The sequence below is a fragment of the Manis pentadactyla genome, chromosome 9 (assembly GCF_030020395.1).
Source record: "Manis pentadactyla isolate mManPen7 chromosome 9, mManPen7.hap1, whole genome shotgun sequence".
NCBI lineage: Eukaryota > Metazoa > Chordata > Mammalia > Pholidota > Manidae > Manis > Manis pentadactyla.
Window position 1 is genome coordinate 107,226,931 of NC_080027.1, and position 21,554 is coordinate 107,248,484.

The window sequence follows — 21,554 nt, forward strand, 5'->3', positions numbered from 1 at the left end:
TCTGTTGTTATTTCAGTTTTGAACTTAGCAGTTGAACTGATGATTTGGATGTCCTCATACAGATGTCAGGCAGGCAATTAGACATGTGGTTCAGAGGTATGTGGGAATTACCAGGGGAGCAGAGATAGTCAAAACAGTGAGACCATTTAAGTTCCCCCATATAATCATAAAAAGTAGCAAATATAAGGCTCTTAGGAAACTCAGAGTTAAAAGGGAGTGACAGAAACTGAGCATTAGCAGCTTAGGAGTTACAAAGACAGAGGTAGAATAAAGATTGTGCTCTGTCCTGCTAACTGGTTAAGGCACTTGGAGTAAATCCAGAATCTCTGAGCCTCGGTTTCCTCATTTACCAAATGAAAAGTTGGATAAGATGACTCTTCAATTATGAAATTCATTGTTTCTATAATTTTACCCCAAAAGATGAGATAGTTACATGGGAGTAGTCAACAATCTTAGAAAGCATGTGGGATTTGGGAGTAAGGGGGTCATTTAAAATAATTATGATGTTGTCCATGTAGTGCCAGTTGCTGCTGCTCTTTTTGACATTCTAACTTTAAAAAAAAAAGGCCTTTTATTTGGAAGTAATTTAAAATTTATAGAAAAGTTGCAAGGAACATCCAAATACCCTTCACCCAGACTGGTCACCTGTTGTTAACATTTTACCTTATTTTAACATTAAGGAAATGTTAAAGATTATTTAACATTTAACATTAACATTTATTCTAATTATTTAACATTTATTACTTTTGTTTTCTCTTCTCTCTCCCTGTTTATATGTATTTCTCAACCACACATACATCCCAGTTGTTAAATATTATTTAACAATAACATTAACATTTATTCTACCTTATTTAACATTTATTTCATTACTTTTGTTTTTTCTTCTCTTCTCTCTAAATATATATATTTCTCAACCACACATACATCCTAGCCCTTTACTCCTAAATACTGCAGTGTTTAGGGACACAACTACAGTATAGTTAGCAATTCCAGTGATTTTAGCATTGATACTTTAATCAATCTACCATCTGTTTTCCAGCTAACCCAATGAAGGGTTTTATAGAAATTTTTTTCCCCTCCAACCTAGTATCTCATACTGAATTTAGTTGTCATGGCTCTTCAACTGTAATATTTCCACAGCCTTTGTCATTTATTGACAGCTTTGAAGAATACCCCTTCTACGCCTCCAGTCTCCCCCAACCCCTGCCACACCCCATTAAAAAAGTAAACAGTAAATGTATCTGATATTTCCTCATTAGAGTCCTCATTTCCTCATCAGATGCTGTGTCCTCTGGGAATCATATCTTTGGCAAAAATGTTCACCTGTCTTATTTGTGATGTTCATTGTGATTACCTGATCAAGGTTTTGTCCAGTTTCTGCAATATAATTATGGTTCTTTCTTCCTTGCAACTTAATAGGAAGTCTATGGGAAGAATTCAAAGATGAAGTAAATATCCTGCTCATCAAAATTTCTCCCTCCATTTAGCATCCATTGATAGTTACTCTCTTTCTCAATTTTTGCCACAATGGTTGCAAAATGATGATTGCCCAACTCCAGCAGTCCCTCCACATTTTCCTACTGGCCTTCCACATTCTACCATAAGCAAGAGTGCTCCCTTCTTCCCCATTTATTTTATCTATTTACTACTGTAATGGATTTATGAATTCCTATGTTTTAAAAAATTCTGACCTTATTTTGAATGCAGGATATATAAGAAAACTACAGTGATGAACATTATTGACAAAGATCCTCACCTTTCATTAAATATAAAGAGCAATGTCTAAAATTTTTATAAAGGAAGTAGAATACAATAATTACTTACCTGGTAAGGTCAGTTATTCAACATACAGAGGAAATTATGAAAGTTGGTAAATGGCCTTTATACTAAATGCCCCAAATATCAGAGCTGTTTCAGTATTTTCAGAGGCCTTTTACTGTTATGTTATACATGTATTTTTAAAATATTGGTTATTTATTTCCCAGGCTAACTTGATGAGACAATTCAAAGGGAGGCATGTGTGTGAATATGTGCAGGGAGGAAATGTTATAGCAGAGGTGCAGCAACAAGGAGGGACAGCAGCATCAATAAGTACCATCCAGATCAACTGGACTCAAAGGAATGCAGGAACATAGTAGGCCATGATTTTTTATTGTATGGTGAAGGGTATTAAGTACTTCTAAGCTCTTGTGGACATCTTGGTATTATAGTTTTCATTTTTAAGATGCCTCTGGGTCATTAGGACTAGGTTAAGCTGTGCTGTGTTTTATGAGAAACTGATGATACATCAGAAAAAAACTGACACAAGTGGTTTAAACTTTCTCGCTCCTAAAGATGAAAACTTCAGTTATCTCAAATATCCAATTATGTTTGATCCCTCACTGCCCCTTTTCCTATCCTGTCAGATAAATGAGGTATTACTGAAATTGTCTTTAATATTCACATTGAAAATGCTTAGCTCATGCAAACACTTATTTTATATACTAGCTGGTCTCCCCGACAGTTGTTCCAGGGAAACATTAACCATCATTAAAATACATCCCTGCTGATCCATACCCAGCATAGAGTTGTTCTGTGAGAAACAGCTCAATCATAAGTTAAGGCCTTTATACCTTTTGTAAGTTGGGCTTATATTTGAATGGACCAGTAATCTTTGTTCTTGGTATCTGAATATCTGTGGCATGTCTCTCTTGACTGGGAATTGTGGCAGGAGCTCCTTGTACTCAGTGTCAGTTTTCTGAAGAATGCCTATCTCTTCAAAGTCCCCTTATGCATCCTTCTCCTCAAAGTGAATTTTGGGTTTGCTACTTTGCCTATTTTAAAATAGAACACAACATAACTGACAAATATTTAAATAACATCCAGTCAATACACATATTTGAAAAAAGAGATAGAAAGTTAGAGAAATAATAGAAGTATATGTTATTACCGAAATTTTGTTGGTTGTAATAGAATGAGGTGTTACTGAAATAAGCTTTCTTATCATGCCAGTTTGATTTTGTTTGGACTGCTGTAATGGGATAAGTTGTTGATTTGGCTTTTGCAGCAGTGGTCTCTTGTCTTTGAAACTGCTTGTTCTATATCTAAATTAGTTTCTTGGCTTACCCCTTGGAAATAATTTTGATGGATAGTAATAAAACTGTTACATAATGGTGATTCCTCTGAAAAGACTTTTAAGCATATTGAATTGATTGATTTCTGTTTTATATAATGGCATTTCTATTTTATACATTAGTGCTTTTTATGCTAACACTTTGCATATTTCTTGTCTTTTGACAAAAAGATACATAAAGTAATTCACAGACTTTAACTGTGATAGAAGATGCTCTGGTAAAAAAAATTTGCTGCTGGTCCTCTTTAAGTGTAAAAAGCCATTTGTTTCCGTTTGCAAATCAATGGCTGGGAAGGGACATTAATCTTTCTAAAATAATTTCCAAGCCATGGCGGAAAAAAAAAAACCATTGAGAATGAACTTTTTTCTGAATTTTTGTATACAAATTCTTCATCTTACCAATTTCACAAATCTGAACTTCACACAACTCTAAAGGTTAATAAAAGTATTATTTTACAGGTTATCAACATGAGAAATAAATTTTGAGTAATATTTCGAACTCATAAATTCAGTATGTATAAGAATTTAGTATATACATGGTCTAGCTTCATAAATCACATGGCTTTTTCTCTTCAGAGTCCAAATGAAAACTTCCCTAATCTTAGAGTAAATTGAAAATTATTGCAGATGTAGGAAAACAGCCTCATTTTTTATGAAACCCTAATTCCCGTTTAAAGTAATAGCAACATTTATACAAAAAATTCCGTTGTTCCTGTTTTCCTATTTCTTGAGTAGTGATGTATATGTATGTATATTTATCCCAGTATATTTATAACGTCCAAATATACATATAATTGTTGTATGTATTATTGTTGGCCCACAGTCAACCACCTTCTCCTTAATCTCTTACTAACACTTAAAAAGAGTAAACATTTCCCCAACTTGATAGCTAGAAGGATTTTTTCCTCCAAGTGCTAATTCTGTTTGCCTGTTGTTTCTTTGGGACTTGAAGCAATTAACACATCTATGGGAAAACTTCCTGTATACATACTACATTTCCTCCTTTTTTACCAATAGTCTGTTTTCTTTTTCTTAAGTCTATTTTCATGAGAAAGTTGTTTGTTTTTTCTTTTTTGGTTTCTCTATTTCTCCTAGTGATTTCATCCTGATTCAAGACTTTCTTTGAAAGTAAAATGGAATAAAAATAAAAAACCATGAACTTTGCCTCTCCTTGTTTTCTTTTTTTCTAACTTAACTTTTGGTGTGGGATTGGAGGGAGGGCTTTAAAAAAGAAGTAATCCTATTTGAAAGAAGGGCGTTGAAGGGCCTTCTAGCTTCCCTAACAAGGTAGGTCAAAGGAGGAAATAAATGAGTATTCTTTAATATACACTATACAATGATTAATCAGTTCTGTTGAGTGGTATTAAATGGAAGAAAGAAATCAAATAGGAACAATTTTGGTCCTATCATGGTTTATGCCCAATGCTAGTACCCAGCATTCCTTGCACATTGCCTAGAGGAAGAGCTGCAGATCATCAAAAATAACCACCCATTTTCAAATGGTCTAATGACAGCATGTACAAAGGTGGCTCACTTAAAACCTTTCATTTAGAGTCGTACTGCATCAAATGGTGCTAATTTTAAGTAGGCCACCCGGAGAGTGCACCCTCAGAAACAACACCCTTCCATCATTTATACTAAATTCATTCCTTTTTCATTCACAGGAAAGATTTAGTATTTCTGAATCTTGTTCGTGCATTGACGAGAAAATACTGTTCACCTAGAAGTCATTCTAAGACCCAGGGGATGCCAAATTTCTGTCGTGCTTGTTAAGCACCCTGCCTAATACTTACAAAGGCCTGCTTCTAACACTTCCCGAGTCTCAATGTATTAGCGTATTGGTCACCATAATTTACGATTCTATGGCAGTGGGGTGTGGGACTTTCCGTTTGGAACCCCCTCACCTGTCTGCAGCGACTTCTAAAAAGCCCGCTAGCTCGGAGGATGTTTAATCTGGGGGCCAAGTGTTTCCAGACTTAACTCTCCGGCCGTAACAGTGAGGGGCAGGAGCTGAAGGCGAGACACCGTGCGGGGGGCCGGGTGCGGGGAGGAGGCGACGGGCGGGGCGAATGCCCACCTGTCAACCCTCCACCTTTCTCCGCCCCTCGCCCAGCCGGTAGCGGGCACTCCCGCTGGTGGGCGCAAGGCCGGGGAGCGGCGGCTGGCGGCGCGAGCCTCGGGCAGCGGCCCCGGGCGGCGGTTGGGCTTAGCGGGGCGGAGCAGCGGCGGGCGGGGGCGCGCGCGGGGAAGACCCCGCCGGCCGCTGCGCTGGGGCCCGCGGGAGCGCGCTCGGTGGTGCGCGCGCGCGCGCGGCTCCGCCCCGCCCGCTCGGCGCGCGCCCGGGCCAGACCCGCTGTCCTCCCCACCCCCGGCGCGCACGGGGTGGAACCGGCTCCCTCCCCTCCCTCCGGCGGCGGCGGGCGCTGAATGAGAGGCGCCGACTGCTCCGGCAGCGGAGCTGAACCCGGGCGGCGGCGGCGGAGCGTGAGGCCGGCGTGGTCGTTTCATCCTCCCGGGCACCAGCCGCGGCGGCACAGGTCGGTGCTCTTGCCGCGGCCGGGCGCGGAGCCTGGTGGGCGGTGCGGGGGAGGAGAGGTGGGTGTGCGGCGCCCCCCGGGCGGCGCGGAGGCGGCGGCGGCGGCGGCGGCGCGGGGAATGGCGGCGGCTCCGGCGCTGCGGTCCCTGGGCCGCTCGCCCTCGGCGCGGGGAGGCGTCTGCGGGGCCCGGGCGGAGGGCGCCTCGGCGGCTAGCTCGCGGAGTCGGAGGCGGCCTTGGGGTCCCCGCTCCGGGCCCCTGTCCCCAGGCCTGGGCGCGGCGATCCCCCAGCCCGCCTGGCTCTGCCCCCGGGTGGCGGGAACCCCCGGCCGCCGCCCGCACTGCCCCGACCGCGGCAGCGCCTCAGCCTCCGCAGGTGAGCGGGAGCCGGACCCGCCGAGACGGCCACACCCCCTCCCTGGCCTGGGCGGCTGCGCCCCGGAGCCTGGTCGTCTGCGGGCCCGCGCACTCGCGGCCGGTGACCTGTTGCGGAGCGGCCCGCAGCCCCAGTTGCCCGCCAGACCCGCACCCGAAGGGGCCGGTCCCGCGCTGGCCTCGGGCCGGGCGCGTGGCGGAGCGCGGGGCCCGGGCGCCTCCCGGGGTCGGGGTGCTGTACCGCCAGGAGCCGGCGTATTGAGAAAGGGAGAGATTCCGGACGTATCTCATCAAACACTTGCAAAGCCGGGATATCTGTCCGCAAATATCGGGAATGCCATTGCAGTATCGGATTAGGAAGGCTCATAAACGCCATGCTTTGGAGGTGATCTGGGAGAAACCCGAGCCACGAGAGCAGAGCTAGTATCTCGAAAATAGCCGTAAACCAGTGCGAGGTGAATTGTCCCCCACCTGCCCCCCTCGAAGCTCTTTCCTGTAGCTGTGTGTTGTGTAGACGTAGGCCAGTTTCAGTATACGTGGGCGTGTTTGGGAAGAAGCTGCGAGCTGATAGGAGGTACCTTAGCACAAATGTTAATTTGTTTGAATGGGAGGGGTGAGGGCGGAGGAAGAAAGGGCGCTGATGTTAGCTGTGGAGGAGGGGCATTTGAAGCACTAAATTTATGTTTTAAGAAAGCGCTAAAAAGAATTATCAAATGTCTAGTGCTTGAGGCCGCAAAGTAGGAAATACAGGCAATAATTAATTGAGCTTTATCTTTTATGTGCCCTGGATTCCTTTATTTCAACGCTATGGTTACTATAGAGAGCCTTGTTTTCCTGAGTGTTGAGTTGATTTTGGTGTTCTGTATTCATCAAATCCACTCTTGTTAAAGCCTCTTTGGAGATGAACATTAGAATTTTAGGAAACTTTTCTATCCATGCATTCAGTATATTGCAGTCACAAATTATAGCTTGCCTGTCATGAAGCCTGTCCCACCTAAATAATTATGCTTATACAAGTGCTGTAAAATCATAAATAAAGGTAATAACTGTTACTGCTGAATATCTTACTATAGACTTTAGAATTGTGAAGGAACTTATCCAAACAGCATTACTTTAATAAAAATAATTCTTGACTCAGGCTTTGTAGGCATTACGTTTACCATCTAGCTTCAAAAATTTGGAAAATGTCTTACTAGCTTAAAGAGCAAATGCAAGGACATTAAGATGTCTTTTTGAATAAATAATTTCAAGGTAACTTATTTTAAACAGTTTATTTTTTAATTCAGTATAATAATTTTGAAATGGCAAGATCTACCTTTTTTTCCGTTGTTTTCCACCTTCCATTGAATTAAGGAACTTGACTTTTCAAAATACTCTGGGTGAGTCTCTGGAGATACTGTTCACTTTGCTAAATTATTCCCGCTTGCAATAGAACTTTAAAGATAGTGCTTGCATTATCAAGACTGCAGCATGCTTTTCTGATATATATTTTTAATAACAGAAAGAACACACCACTATTTCCTGAGAGATAATGTAACTAAAAAACTGGCTTTGTGAATCTTTTACTCTGTACGTCTGTTACACATGTGAGAAATGTACTTGCGTGTGTGTTTAAGTACTTTGTTCATGTCTTTCTCAGTTTATCAGGTCATTAACAGTTGAGACAGTAGTAGTTTGTAGTGACTGAGGGATATATAGGTGAAATTCTACTGTTGCAATTTAAAACACTTCAGCTTTTGTCCAGAGGTCCACTTCATTCATTCATTCTGGACATATTTATTGGGTACCTACTTAGTGCTAGTTGACTAGATGTTGGGGATAAAACAGAGAAAAAGACAACCTCTGCCCTGAGGTAAAGTGATAAAGGGTAAGTGGGCAAATAGCCTCCCACTTAATTGTCAGATAACATTGTTTAATGTTAGTTTACAAGTAGAATAAGTAAAAACGCCTCTCATGAGTTTTTTGGTGAAGGATATTGTGTTTTTTCTGCTAAGAATAGTGGCAGTTATTATTGAGTGAACAAAAGCTTTAAGACAGTTATTTTTTAAATATGTTGTTTATATACATTGGGTATCTGGTTCCCAAGTGTACCAGAAATAAACATTCTACCTGAGTCATATGATGCATAGCTTACATGTGGTTAAACAGCTTTGTTCTTTTGATTTATAGAGTTAAAATGAAGAAATGCTTGCTAAAAATACTTTATTTTGGCACTTCTTTATAAGGGAGCCTATTTTTTTTAAATCTAAATTAAAAATAAATTATCTTCTGGCTGTGTCCATACTGTACTTCCATAGAATCTGATAACCATTGTTGCTAACACCAGAAAAGTTTGACTGAAAGTGAGGTTTTGTTTTTTTGTTTTTGTTTTTGAATAAAGTATAACAAATATTGATTAGTGTAGTTCTTTGAAGATTACAGAGCTTTTAAAATATATATATATATATATTATTGATACATAAATCTTTTTGGTACTTCTCATTGACAGGACTGCTAATAATTCACATTAAACCTATCTAAGCTATATTATCTCCATTTTAGATGAGGAAATGGAGATCTTAAGCACACCCCACCACTTAACAAGGTGTAGAGCTTGGTGGGGAGAGCATCAACATGTACAGTTCAGCATACAGTATAGCTACTGGTCTACTTTTCGAGAAATATCTAAATAGCTTTTAAGTTTTAAACCCAACTATCAATTGAATGTTTTCCTTCTGCAAGTTAAACTCTAAAATCTAATTAAAATCTAAGAGTATTGGCTTTTTGCTATATAAAAAAGACAGTTTGGATTTATTTTTAGTGGTGTGTTTTGAGAATAAGACGTATCAAAATCAATTCTATCTTTTGAATATGAGGTTTTATTGTGTAACAGCTGTACTTGGAATAAAATTGTCCCTTCAATCTGAGTACTACATTTTTTTAGTTACTTAGTTTTAAATAAAAAGATAACTCAAATAGCTGAAACTTTACCTCAGCCTGAGTGAGGTTCCTTGGAGAGGAAAATGAATGTATTGTATTACCCTTGTAAATTGTTTCTTTAAATGTGTCTTAAGTCCCCTTGATTTAGAATTCCTCTTTAGTTTGGGAATGAAGATTGGATGTGATAAATTTTGGTAACCTGGAATTAATCTGGAGTCTTCCTTGACTAATGTCTTGAGCTTCTGACTTAGGAAAAGTTTAAACTATATAGTAGGAATAAAACACTGGAATTTGAAATGTGTGACACCTACCTATTTTATGGGAAGAAAAAAAGTTTGGTATAAATTTAACCAGTTCCTTTAATAAGTAATGGCTAGTTAGGTATATAGGAAGAGTATAAATAGCAGTGTTCATATGACTTAGGTTGAGGGTGCCTGGCACTAACGAGACAGTACTGGCTCTGGAATGATACGATACATTGCTTTGCAGTGGGAGAGGCTTAAAATGAAGATCTTGCCTTGAACTTAATTGATACCCTTCTGTTATTTTACTTACATGACCTTTTCTCAAAATGAATTTCCTTTTTATGTTGATTTCCTTTTTGCTGATTCTTAGAAAGCCCTCTCTGAAAACACTCCCTAAGTAGCATCCCCATCACATTCTACCCTTACCTTTTTCTTCACAATATTAATTTAGCTGACATAGCATATTTTGTTTTGTTTATTATCTGCTTTCCATATAAGCTTGCTGAGGGCAGGGTCTTAGTTTTTGAACATTGTTGTATTCCAAGCACCTAGGAAGGAACTTGGCACATAGTCAATGCCAAGTAATATATGTGGGGTGAGTGAATTATTTGGTATTAAATAAAATGAAAACCACTTTTGCTTGTTTAAAAAAAAAACTTTTTTTTACTTTAAATAATACAACTGTGCAGTTAAAAATAAAATTGTATTACAGGACTTATAATGAAAACACCAGTCCCTTGCCTCATGTTAATATAACTTTCCCTCCCAGATCTTGTCATCAGAGTAACCATTTTTAATACTTTTAGCTGTCTCTTCTGATGTGTACTTCCATATTTTAAAGTATTACTTGTTTTTTAATCTTAGATATTATTCATTGGCTTTCTACTGTGGTAAATGAGCCTATGCTTTAGGATTCTTATGCCATCTTGAAATTCCTCTCACTATAGTTATATCATGCTTTTGGTTAATCAGTGCTCATTGTTTACATTGTTATGCCTTTGAATATATTCATCACTGAACCTTGTGGTATACTATGATTGTATTTCTTGGAGTTAAAAACTTTGTTTTTTGCTTACCTTCCTATTTGCCTCTCATTTTTTTCCTAGCAACTGTCTCAATATGTTCAAACACATCAGGTTTGGTATTTTTAAAAATTGGAAAAATTCTAGGGCTTTCTATCCTTTTGCTCACCTTTGTACTGTGGCCCTCCGCTTCTGACTTCCCTCCTCCATGATTCTGAGAGTGGTCTCCGCCTTTCCCTACGTTAGAGCCTGCGCACCTGCATCCACGCCTTCTTGCTTGCCTGACATCGTTGTTTTGGTGAAGGGCATCTCTCACGTAACTTTCAAGAAAGGTGAAATTTTTGAGATGTTGAAATTGCTGAAAATATCTTTTCTACCCATATAACCTGGTTAATAACTTGGCTGGTCCAGGTATAGATTTCCAAGGTGAAATAATTTTCCCTCAGAATTTAAGGGACTATACTGTAATTTTCCAGCTTCAAGTGGTTGTTAAAAAACATTATGCCATTTACTCTTCATCCTTTGTACGTGGCCTGTTCCCGTTAAGATCTTGTCTTTGTCATCAGCATATCTGGCACGCCACTGAAGTTGTATGTGTCTCGTGTGGTTCTTACTGCATTTCTTGTGCATGGAACTTAGTAGGACCTGCCAAGTAGCAGTGTCCATATTAGATGAGAGGAGAGATGATTTCATGGAGGGGTTAGCAAACTTTTTTCTTTGAAGGGCCAGACTAGAGTAAGTTCAGGCTTTGTGGGCAATACAGTCTCTGTTACTGCTCAACTTTGCTTTTGTAGAGTGAGGGCATCTAAAGAGCATGGGCTGTGGTTTGTTTGCCCTAATCTATGCACAGATGGAAGGATTAGCCTGTTAGGAGCAGGGAGTTTATCTATAGAAACAGGAGAGGAGCCGAATATGGGGACAGAGACATAATAGTGGCGTCCTGAGGCAGTTCTCTGGCCTTTCCACTGGTATGGGTATGGGAAGCAAGGTCATTAGCTGGGTAAGAAAGACGGAGGTTTTGTATTGGAGGTTTGCGAAGAGGGAAAAGGTCATGATGTAATCGTTTATCGAAGAATTGAAAAGTGAATAGAACAGAACAGGGAGATATGGTGTGATTGGCAGGCAGCATTAAGGGCTCACTTGAAATAGAAGATACTGAATTTCATGTTCCTGACTTTAATAGGAGTAACTCTAAAATCTCACCACTAAGTATAATATCTGACTGTAGGTTTTTTAAAAGTCAGATAGGGTCATTTTATTAATTTTATCAGAAATATTTTCAAACATAAGTAATATATAACATATGTGTATATATACCTTTATACATACAAACTTAGCGTATATAACCACTTATTTCTAGAGAAATGCCAAAAGAAAGTACTATTTTTTTCCCAAATGCAAATCTTGATTTGAAAAATCATTCATTAAAAAAAAAGTCATGGAGCATGTTCTGTGTGCCAGGAATAGTCTTGCTGCTGGGGATATAGCAATAAACAAAAAGACAAAAATATTTGCCGTTATATGCATTTGTGTTTTAACTAACATATAATATAACAAAGTTATACACATACATATGCATTAGCAAGAAAGGAACATTGTGCAGAAAAGAGAGAACATAATAGATATATTAAATGTATCTTCAGCTTTATTGAGGTATAATTGACAAATTCATGAGATTTTTAGCATGTAAAGCAGTGGATTACTCCCATCTAGTTAATTAACACATACATCACCTCACATATTTATATATTTTTTCTTTTTTGGCAAGAACATTTAAATTCTACTTTCTTAGCAAATTTCAGTTACATAATTAAATGTTATCAACTACAGTTACCATATTGTAATTAGATCCTCAGACCTTACCTGTCTTACAACTGAAAGTTTGTACCTTAACCAACCTCTTCCTCTTTGCCCTATCTTAGTGTGAATTTTTGATAAATGACTAAAAGATTAAGAAGTACCCTCCAGTCAGTTTTATAAGAGTTTTTTCTTTTAAAATCATAAATAAATATTGAATTTTGTGAAATACTTGTTCTGTATTGATAGAGATGATCATATGTATTTTCTACATTAATCTGCTTATCAGATGTATTACATTAGTAATTATCTCCTGTTGGCATTATTGGGGCCAACCCTACTTAGCCGTGTTGCATTTTTTCTCTCTGTTCACTGCCGAACTTGATTTGCCATTGTCTAAGAGGTTTTTGAAATCTACATTTATTAGCAAATGCATTTATTAGAGATTTACGTATTTGTGTATTTTGGCTTCAGAGTTAGGCTGGTTTCATAATATGAGATGTGAAGCTTTCCCTTTTTTTCTGTTCTGTGAAATAGTTTTGTAACATTGGGATTATGTGGTCCTTGAAGGAACTAGAGATATAATGTGAAAGGTGAAAAATAAGATATCTAGAAGAAAACATGGAAAACTATCCACATGACTCTGTAGTAGGCAGAGAGTTTTTTTTAAAAAAACAGGACACAAAAAGTACTAACCAGAAAAGATTGGTTAAGTTGTTCTTCATTAACTAAGAACTTCTTTTCATTAAAGGATACTATTAAGAGAGTGAAAAGGCAAGAGACACACTGGAAAAGTGTCTGCAGTACTTAAATCTGACAAAGGACTTATATCCAGAGCATATAAAAAAATATACAAGTCAATTTAAATAAAGCACAGGCAATGCAATTTTAAAGCAAATGGGCAAAAGACCAGAACAGACATTTACAGAATGAGTTGTCCAGATGGCCAAGGTGAAAAGCTACTCACACAATTTTCAGAGAACTGCAAATTAGTGCTATCATGTGATGCTACCCACTGCATACTCACCAGAGGAATATTAATGAAAAAGTCTGAAAATACTAAGTGTTGACAACAGTGCAGAGCATTTGGAATGCTCAGACATTTCAAATGGGTTTGAAAAGCGAACAACCACTTTGGAAAATTTGAAAATAGCATCTGCTAAAGCTCTACATGTCTATACCCTATGATCCAGCAGTTTTGCTTCTCATTTTAGCCCAAAAGATATCAATATATATGCACATGAAGACATAGACTTAAGAAGAAAACATGGTAAATTTTCATCTTGGAATAGGCAAAGGATTCTTAGATAGGACACAAAAACAGGAGCCAGCAAATCAAAAGTGAGATAAATTCAATTTTATGAATTTATAAAACTTGTGCTTTAAAGGATACCATCAAGAAAGGGAAAAGACAACCCACAGAATGGAAGGAAATATTTGCCAATCATGTATCTGATAAAAGACTTGCATTCAGAATATATAAAGAACTCAATAATGATAAAATAATCCAATTTAAAAATGGGTAGAAAATCTGAATAGGCATTTCTCAAAGAAGATACTGTAAGTACTAAAAAGATGCTTGACGTCATTAGTTGTCAGGGAAATGAAGTCAAACCACAATTAGATACCTCTTTATACCACTAGAATGCGCTAGAAACAAAGTTAGATTATAACAAGTATAGGTAAGGATGTTGAGAACTTCAAACCTTCATATACTGATAGGAATGTAAAATGATACATCTGCTTTGAAAGACAGTATGGCAGTTCTTCACACGATAAAACATAGAGTTACCATACAACACAGCAGTTCCTCTCCTAGGTACATACCCAAGAGAAATGAGAACATGGCTCTGAAGAAACTGTACACGAATGTTTGTAATAGCATTATATTCATTGTAGTTAAAAGGTGGAAACCACCAAAATGTCTATCAACCAACAAATGGATAAACAAAATGTGGATACATACTGCAAATGAATGAACCTTCGAAACGTGCTGGGTGAGAGAAGCAGTTGCAAAGGGTCACATACTATATGATTTCATTCAGATGAAATGTGCAGAATGGAAATATATAGAAATAGTGTAGGTTAGTCATTGCTTCAGACTAGGTGGAGGTGGGCTAGGGTGGTTGTGGTAGCATAGCTGACGGGTACGGAATTTCTTTTAGAGATGATGGAAATGTTCTGAAATTAACGTGGTGATGGTTGTAGTCCTGTTCTCAAAGTTTGTATGAATCTGGGCAAGTTACTTAACATTCAGCCTATTTCTAAAATGTTTGTGAGTATCTATCTTCTCAAAGGATCATTGTAAGTATTAAATAAGAACGCTGAATTCATTCTTTACGTTTCCTCTTTCAGGAGCTTGTAATCACAGCCTAAGCTTCCTTGTATCTGGGGTTACTATAGTAAATCATTTGTCAGACCTCTTCCAATCGTGATTTACATTGCCAGGATTTGACTGGAACTTTTCTGGCCTTCTGTAATTAGATTATGTGACAAATCTGTGTTTTCTGTTGCTGCTTTTAAACTGCCTTTTTTGTGAATGTGCTGAAATCTTTACAGATCTTTATAGATTTTAGGGTTTTGTAGGTGGGGATTAGAAAGTATTTTAGGTTTGATTGACAGATTTTATTCTGTAAGTTTTTGATAGGGTAACTTCTGCTTTTCTTTCACAGTTTTGAGCAGATGTATATTTTGTAGGTTTGTGTGGTTTAGATCCTACCTCTTAAGTGTACCCAAGAGAAATGTTTTGAGGATATCGTATAGATAAAAACTGCTTTTTACTTTGTTCTTTTTGTCAACAGTATTTTTTAATGTTTTCTGTGAGCATGGTACTTGTGAATATTATCATGGAAGTATTAAGTCTTAGTCCTTGCACATGTTTACATCTTGGTGAGAGATGAAATCTTGTATGGGAAACCACAGAAAATAACATAAAACCATGTGTAGTTACATGTCAGATTGAAGAACAGTTTACAAGAGGGACAGCTCAGGGCAGAAGTGGTCCTTAAGGAATATGTTTCATTGAAGTTGAAAGAACATACAGTTAACCCTTGAACAACATGGGTTTGAACTGCATGGATCCACTTTCAAGTGGATTTTTTTCAGTAAAACATATTGGAAATTTTTTTGGAGATTTGTGACAATTTGAGAAAATTTTTTTCTCTAGCTTTACATTATTGTAAGACTTTTTATTGGAAGACTATAGTATATAGTATGTATGACATACATAATATGTGTTAATCTGTTTATATTATCAGTAAGCCTTCCATTCAACAGTAAGCTATTAGTAGTTAAGTTTTAGAGAGTCAAAATTATGCATGGATTTTTGACTCTGCCAGGGAGTCAGTACCTCAATCCCCACATTGTTCAAGGGCCAACTGTATAACTATTGGGAACAGCATGACTGAAGATAAAGCAACACAAATTAGTTTGTCATGTGTTGGATTGAAGGGTTTTTTATTTGGGATGGGGTGAAAAATATAATTTCATTTGATAAGGTGGTGGCAGCAGACAAGTCCTTTGAAATAAAGCAGATTAGAATGAAAATGATAATACATGCTGTTATTAACTCTTTGCTTCTCACCCTACTTCCTTTCTTTCTAGGACTATAGATAGAAAGTTTGTAAATGAAGATTGGAGGAAAAATCCAAACTATTTAAAACCAGTCTTCTTAAAAAAAAAAAGTCTTCTTGTTATGTATGTAGAAAAGGTTAAAACAACATTGATAGGAAAATAGCATTAATAAGTTTTAGTTTTACTTTTTCCCTTCTGTCCCTATTACTTGTTCTTAGCTAATTATATTGCAGAAACTTTTAAATTCAAAGCTTTCTTCTGACATTAAGAAAGCCAAAAGACAGGGTAGAACTCATCTGCAAAATGGTTTTAAAGATATCATTACAGGGGTTTGAACCTAAGGAAACTAGCAATACTACTTGAAGCCTTCTGTGCTGCATTTGTTTGTCTAAACAGTGTGGGCAGCTGTGATTGGCTGTAGTAATAATATAAATACATCTAGCCCCCTCATCTACTTTAGTCCAGTGTGGCCCAACAGATAAAGCTATAGAGTAGATAGGGTTATTGATGTTTACTACTTCTCTATCTGAACAAAACTAAAAGTGATAGATGACAATAGTTTTCCTTCCTCAGTCATAATACTATTGTTAGAGTGTGGCAACCCTTGATTTAACAATAGCTGGACCTGTGTCTTACTTGCGTGACACTGTAAATTATATGATCTTCTGAATAACAACCACAATTTGTATTTATAATTGCTTAATTACTATAACTAAATAGATTAGAAATATTGACAAGACTTTTAAGCCCTGTATTCGTGGTGACTTCCCTGACTCAGTGTCCTAGGCATGTATTTTGTAATTCTGGTCTGCCCACAGTTCCTTTGTAGGAATTGTACTTTTTCCACAGTACACTGCAAAGGAACAGACCTTAATAGTTGTGTTTTTTTTTTACCATATAGACTGTATTGCAACTGATTGGTCCAGGAGTGGGCATCTGACCTAAGGGTTGCTAATCTGTAAGCTGCCTATTAACCTAGGATTGTGTGGTGGAGAAAATTATAGGCATTTACAGGAAATAGGGAGTTAGTTTGCCATTGAGCCATGGGAACAGAGGCTAGAAGGATGCATTAGTGCAGAGTTCAGTAAAACTCACTTTGAGGGACTGGAAAGTAAGTATAAGCAGAAGCTATGAGTTACAGAAATAATAAAGGAAATGAGGAAACTAGTTGGTATCTAGAAAAGAATAGGGCATCTCTGCCAAGAGAAGCACACAATTCTATGTGCGAAACCATGTAGTCTGAGAGAGAAACAGATACAGAGCATGAGATTGAAGAGCTCTGTAGATAGATACTCCCCTTTCATTATTGTAATACTTCTGTGGCTCCTACCCTTCTTGAGACCACGCCCCATTTTTTCCTAGGCTTTGGTGTCAGACTTTTGGTAGAATTCTAGCTCTGTCCCGGTGTAGTTGTGTGACCTTGGGCAGACTGTTTAACTTCTCTGTCTCATTTTTTATCTCAAAAATGAGTATCATAAGCAATGCCTTTCCTCATAGGGTTGATGTGAAGATTAAGTGAGATGATACTTGTAAAGCTTTTAGAACAACACTAAGCACTTAACAAATGTTCAATAAATAACATTTTATATATATATATATATATATAAAATGCTATTTGGGGGTAATTTGAATGAATTTCTTATAACTATAAGAGGTGAAAGAGTTAATTTGGTTGCGTATTACTTAAGAGCTGTGCAACCCTGTGTATGGACTGGATAAGCAAGGTTATTTTAGGTAGTATGTAGGGCATTAAAAAAAATACTCTTATTCAACCTGAATAATAGGATTTGCTTTTTATTTATTAAGCATTTAATAGATGTTTGGTGCTGTTGTAAGCATTTTATCTATGTACTAAATTGTCATGATAATCTGGTGAAATACGTTCTGTTGTTAACCTTCAGTTTATAGAGGTAGAAGCGGAAACAGGGAGGCTCGCCATTTTGTCAGAGGTTATACAATATATAAGTGGCAGAGCTAAGATTTGAGTACAGGTGGTGTACTTGTACAGTTTTATTTTTTAAGCATCAGTTTCCTTTCTCTGTACCTTATTTACCTTTAAATGAGGCCAAAGAAAAGGTCTGTTTGTTATGACTATTTCTTTTATACTTTAAGAGGTAGCATACTCAGGTACAGAGATTTAGGTGGGCAGGTATGGTACCAGGTAGTATACTATTCTAAGATTCTTAAACTATGTGAAGTGGTATAATACCACTTGAAGGTAGACCATGATAAGTTAAAATATGTATACTATAAATCCTAAGGCAATCCTATTTTTTAAAAAGTTATAGGTTTTAAGCCAACAAAGTAGATAGAATGGAATCAGGAAATATACTTATTTAGTTCAAAAGAAGCATTAAAAAAGGAAAGAAAGAACATGGGACAGATAGAAACAAATAACAAGATAATAGACTTAAACCTAACTACACCAATAATCACATCAAATAAGTGGTCTAAATATACCAGTTAAAAGGCAGAGAATGTCAGATTGGATAAAAAAGCAAGACCCAATAGTATTTGTGCCTATAAGAAACATACACTGAATATAAAAGTACAAATAGGTGAAAAGTAAAGGATGGAAAAAGGTACACCATACTTAAGCAATAGTCGAAAGAAAGATGGAGTGGCTATATTAATACCAGATAACGTAGACTTCATTCAGAGCAAAGACTGTTTCCAAGGATAAAGGATGTCATTATGTAATCATAAAGAGATCAGTTAATTAAGAAGATAAAACAGTTCTAAGCATTTGTGGCTCTAATAACAGAATTTTAGAAATATGAGCATACCTTGTTTTAATTGCTTAGTTTCCACTCTGCAAATATTTTTTCTTCAAATTGAAGGTTAAAGACTAAGGTGGAAGAAGTAACTGCAGATATAGTGAAAATAGCAAGAGAACTAGAATTAGAAGTAGAGCCTGAAGAGTTGGCTGAATTCCTTCAATTTCAGGATAAAACTTGAACAGATGAGGCTTCTTATGGATGAGTAAAGAGAGTGGTTACTTGAGATGGAATTTACTTCTAGTGAGGATGCTGTAAATATTGTTGAACAACAAGGAACTTAGAGTATTACATAAACTTAGTTGATAAAGCAGTGGCAGAGTTTGAGAGGATTAACTCCAATTTTGAAAGAAGTTCTATTGTGGGTAAAAGGCTGCCAAACAGCAAAGAAATCATTCATAAGTCAGTTGATGTGGCAGACTTCAGTGTTGTCTTCTTTTATGAAAAGCCACTTCACCCTTCAGCAACTACCACTCTGTCAGTCAGCAGTCATCAACATTGAGGTAAGCTTTCCCACCAGCAAAAAGATTATTACAATTTGCTGAAAGTTCAGATGATGATGATTAGCACTTTTTGACAATAAAGTATCTTTTAATTAAGGTATATAAATTTTTTTAGACATAATGCTATTGCACACTAAATAAACCACAGTATCATATAAACATAACTTTCGCAATGTGCTGGAAAACCAAAGAATTCATTTGACTTGCTTTATTGCAATATTTGTGTTATTGTGGTGGTCTGGAGCTGAATCCATACTATCTCTGAGGTGTGCCTCTACATGAAGCAAAAACTGGTAGAACTCCATGCAAAAATAGTCAACTCCACCACTAAGGAGAACCAGGTATTGGAGAGGAAAGAGTTGACCTTCTGGGCACCACAAGACACCTTCTTCATAAAGTCATACTCTAGACCATGAAACATAGTGATCTATCTGATACTAAGGAAGAAACTCAAAACCTTGGCAAAATGAGGAGGCAGAGGAATATGTGCCAAACAAAACTACAGGATAAGACACCAGAAACAGGTCTAAATGAAATGGAGATCACCAGTCTTCTTGATAAAGATTTCAAAGTAACAGTCATAAGTATGCTCACTGATCTGTGGAAATGTATTGAACATCTCAGGGAGGACTTCAACAAAGATACAAGAGCTGAAAAAGAGCCACCCAGAGCTGAAGAATGCTTACTGAAGAATAGTAACTGAAATGAGATATACAGTGAAGGGAATGAATAATAGATTGCTAAGTAGAGGAGACAGTTGATGAGATGGAAATTAGAGTACAGGAAAACAATGAAACTTAGGGCCAGAGAAAAAAGAATCTCCAGAAACAAAAGGGTGCTAAGAGACCTGTGTGACAACTCCAAATGAAACAATATTCACATAATAGGGGTACCAGAAGGAGAAGAGAGAGACAAGGGGGAGAAAGTCTTTTTGAAGAAATAATTGCTGAAAACTTCCCCAGTCTGTGAAAGGAAATAGACACCCAGATCCTGGAAGTACAGAGAGCCCATAACAAAAGGAACTCCAGGAAGACAACACCATGATAATTAAAATGACAAAGATTAAGGATAAAGAAGAGGGTATTGAAAGCAGCCAGAGAGAGAGAACAAATTATGTATAAGGGAAACCCCATCAGGCTATGAGCAGATTTCTCAGCAGAAACTTTACAGGCCGGAAGGAAGTGGCAGGAAAAATTTAATATATGGAAAAAAAGGTCCTTCAATCAAGAATCCTCTACCCAGCAAGGTAATCCTTCAAAACTGAAAGAGTTTCCCAGGTAAATGAAAGCTTGAAGGAATTCAACACCACTAAACTGGGCTTGCAGGGCATGTTAAAGGGACTTCTGTAGATGGAAACATTTTTAAGCCTAAAAATACTTTTCACCAGTGAAAATAAACCCACAATAAGGGTAGTAGACCATTTGCTTACCTAGCAAGTATATAATTAAAAATAAAACAAAACAGAACTAATAAAACCAACTATACACAAAATCAGTCAAAGGATACACAGAAAATACAGATTATGACATCTAAAACAAAGTGTGGAGGAAGAAGAAGAATAAAAAAGTACATTTAGATTCTGTTTGCAATAGAGCAATCATCACTTAATATAGACTGTTACATAGTTAGGAAACTATCCATGAACCTATGGTAAACACAAACCTAAACCCTATAATAGATACACAAAAAATTAAAAAAGAGAAATCCAATCATAACACTAAAAACCATCAAGTAACAAGAGAAGAGTATAAGAGAGAGAGAAAGGAACAGAGAGGAGCTACAGAAACAACCAGAAAACAATAAAATGGCAATAAGTACATTCCTATCAATAATTACCTTAAAGGTAAATGGACTGAATGCACCAATCTGAAAACATAGAGTGGCAGAATGGATGAAGAAACAAGACCCATCTATATGCTGCCTATGAGAGACTCATTTCAGACCTAAAGACATTCACAGACTAAAAGTGAAGAGATGCAAAAAGATTTTATGCAAACAATAGGGAGAAAAAAGCAGGAGTAGCAGTACTTACATCAGACAAAATAGACTTCAAAACGAAAGTAATGAGACAAAGAAAGACATTATGTAATGATAAAGGGATCAGTCCAAGAAGAGGATATAACAATTGTAAATATCTATGCACCCAACATAGGAGCACCTAAATACATACAACAAGTACTAACAATTAAAGGGGGTAATAGATTGCAACTCATTCATATTAGGAGACTTTAACACACCATTTACATCAATAGATAGATCAACCAGACAGAAAATAAATAAGGAATCATGGGCACTGAGCAATACATTAGCTCAGATGGACCAAATAGACATCTACAGAACATTCTACCTGAAAGTAGCAGGATACACATTTTTCTCAAGTGTATATGGAACATTTTCCAGAATAGATCATATACCAGGCCACACAAAAAGCCTCAATAAATTAAAAAAGATTGAAGTTGTATCAAGCAGCTTCTCAGACCACAATGATATGAAACTAGAAATAAATTACACAAAGCGAAAATATCTGAAAATACATGAAGGCTAAACAACATACTTACAAATTATCAATGGATCAATAAACAAATCAAAACAGAAATAAAGCAATACATGGAGACAAATGAAAACAAAAATACAACAATCCAAAATCTGTGGGATGCGGCAAAAGCAGTTCTAAGAGGGAAGTCATAGCAATACAG

The 21,554-nt window shown here is 37.3% G+C and overlaps 1 protein-coding gene across 3 annotated transcripts in view; it reads left to right on the forward strand.

Moving 5' to 3' along the window:
- RALGPS2 (Ral GEF with PH domain and SH3 binding motif 2) overlaps positions 1–21,554 on the forward strand; it is a 308,189-nt gene that overhangs the window by 139,816 nt on the left and 146,819 nt on the right. For 2 of the 3 annotated variants that reach the window (XM_036916777.2, XM_036916775.2), the window contains exon 1: positions 5,509–5,649. The exons of the other annotated variant lie outside the window; for it this stretch is intronic. The gene's annotated coding sequence lies outside the window, so the exon portion shown is untranslated. Of the gene's footprint in view, positions 1–5,508; positions 5,650–21,554 lie in introns of those variants that run through there. 3 annotated transcript variants of the gene reach the window in all.